Raw genomic sequence first — 2,645 nt, forward strand, 5'->3', positions numbered from 1 at the left:
GCCTCAGCCTCCTGAGTAGATGGGATTATAGGCGCCTGCCACCACACCCAGATAATTTTTTGTTTTTTTTTTTTTTGTATTTTTAGTAGAGATGGGGTTTCACCATGTTGGCCAGCCTGGTCTCGAACTCCCAACCTCATGATCCACCCGCCTTGGCCTCCCAAAGTGCTGGGATTGCAGGCATGAGACACTGCGCCCTGCCAACATCTCCCTGTTTTACCCACTGTCCCCGCTTCCTGCCATAACCATTCTTCTATCCTGTTTCTATTGTATTTGATTTTTAGAAAACATTCCACATGTAAGTGAGATCATGTAGCCTTTTTCTTTCTGTGTTTGGTTTATTTCAGTTAGCATAATGTCTTATAGCTTCACCCACACTGAATTACAATTACATCTTTTCATGTAATTGTTGGCTGTATGTCTACCTTCCTTGGCAGAGAAATTTCCTGACCCACACATGCATAGCCACCCCCATTATCAAAATCCCCAACCAAAAGTTGTTATGCTTGTTACAACTGATGAGCCTGCATCGATACATCTCCCAAAGCACATACATCACATTAGGGTTCACACTTGGTGTTGCATTCTATGTGTTTGGATAAACATATACTGACATGCATCCACCACTATAATGTCATACAGAGTAGTTTTACTGCCCTAAAATTCCCCTGCATTCTCCCTATCCTTCCGTCTCTCCTCCCTAACCCTTGGCAACCACTGACCATTTTCTGTTCCCACAGTTTTGCCATTTTGTTCCAAAATGTCATATAGCTGTAATCAAACACTTTGTAGCCTTTTCAAAAGACATCTTTGACTTAGTCATCTGTATTTCCGTTTCCTCCATGTGTTTTCATGGCTTGGTAGCTCATTTCTTTTTAGCGCTGAATAGTATTCCATTATCTAGATACTATGATTTATTTATTCATTCACCTACTTAAGGACATCTACCAAAGTTTTGGCAATTATGAATAAAGCTGAATTCATAATGAGTAAACATCCATGCGCAGGTTTTCGTGTGGACGTAAGTTTTCAGCTCCTTTGAATAAATACTCAAGAGTGACTGCTGAATCATATGGTAAGTGTAGGCTTAGTTTTTATGCTTTTTAAAAAATTATTATTTTGCTCAGTTATCAGACGGAAAGGGGTTCAAATATACTTGCATCAAAGCACATTTAGACTTGTAAGAAACTTCCAAACTGTCTTCCAAAGTAGCTATACTGGCCAGGCATGGTGGCTCATGTCTGTAATCCCAGCACTTTGGGAGGCCGAAGTGGGAGGATCACCTGAGGTCAGGAGTTTTAAGACCATCCTGATCAACACGGTGAAACCCCGTCTCTACTAAAAATACAAAAATTAGCTGGGCCTAGGGCACGAGCCTGTAGTTGTAGCTACTCAGGACACTGAGGCACAAGAATCATTTGAATCCGGAAGGTGGAGTTTGCAGTGAGCTGAGATTGCGCCACTGCATTCCAGCCTGGGTGACAGAGCAAGACTCCGTCTCAAAAAACAAAGAAACAAACAGACAAACAAAAAACAACAGGCCGGTGCGGTGGCTCACTCCTGTAATCCCAGCACTTTGGGAGGCCAAGGCAGGTGGATCACCTGAGGTTGGGAGTTGGAGACCAGCCTGGCCAAGATGGTGAAACCTCTTCTGTACTAAAAATACAAAAATTAGCTTGGCATTGTGGCACATGCCTGTAATCCCAGCTACTCAGGACACTGAGGCAGAATTGCTTGAACTGGACCCGGGAGGCAGAGGGAGCAATGAGCAAGATTGCACCACTGCACTCCAGCCTGGGGCATAAAATGAAAAACTATTTCTTAGTTTTATAAAAAAAAAAAAACAAACCCAACAAAGTAGCTATACCATTTTGCATTCCCACCAGCAATGAATGAGAGTTCCTATTGCTCCACATCCTCCTCAGCATTTGGCATTGTCAGTGTTCTGGATTTTGGCCACTCTAATAGGCTTGCAGTGGTTTCTCACTGTTGTTTGAATTTGCAATTCCATGATGACATATAATGTTGAGCATCTCACATGCTTATCTGCCATCTTTATATTTTATTCGATGATATGTCTGATCAGATCTTGCACACATTTTAAAATTTTTTTTTATTTAATTTTTTTCTTTTGCTTTGTTATTATTGTTGTTTTGGTTTTTTTGACAGGGTCCTGCTCTGTTGCCCAGGCTGGAGTGCAGTGGTGTGATCTCAGCTCACTGCAACCTGCACCTCCTGGGCTCAAGCAATCCTCCTACCTCAGCCTCCCAAGTAGCTGGGACTACAGGCGCCTGCCACCACGCCCAGCTAATTTTTTATATTTTCAGTAGAGATGGAGTTTCACCGTGTTAGCCAGGATGGTCTCGATCTCCTGACCTCATGATCCGCCCGCCTCGGCCTCCCAAAGTGCTGGGATTGCAGGCGTCTGGCTAGTTCTTTCTATGTTTTGAACAACACTTCTTTATCAGATATGTCTTTGGGAACTATTTTCTCCCAGCCTGTGTCTTGTCTTTTCATTCTCTTGACACTGTCTTTCGCAGAGCAGATTTTTTTTTTTTTTTTTTTTTTGAGATGGAGTCTCACTCTGTCACCAGGGTTGAAGTGCAGTGGCTCAATCTCGGCTCACTGTAACCTCTGCCTCCCTA

At 42.9% G+C, this 2,645-nt stretch overlaps 1 non-coding gene across 1 annotated transcript; it reads right to left on the reverse strand.

Annotated features, from left to right (window-relative positions):
- Positions 1–1,112: 1,112 nt before the first annotated feature.
- Positions 1,113–1,187, reverse strand: LOC116464230 (small nucleolar RNA MBII-202). Its single transcript, XR_004246880.1, has one exon. It is a non-coding gene; the product is annotated as a small nucleolar RNA MBII-202 (small nucleolar RNA).
- Positions 1,188–2,645: the final 1,458 nt, after the last annotated feature.

The sequence above is a fragment of the Hylobates moloch genome, unplaced genomic scaffold, assembly GCF_009828535.3.
Source record: "Hylobates moloch isolate HMO894 unplaced genomic scaffold, HMol_V3 SCAFFOLD_304, whole genome shotgun sequence".
Taxonomy (NCBI): Eukaryota; Metazoa; Chordata; class Mammalia; order Primates; family Hylobatidae; genus Hylobates; species Hylobates moloch.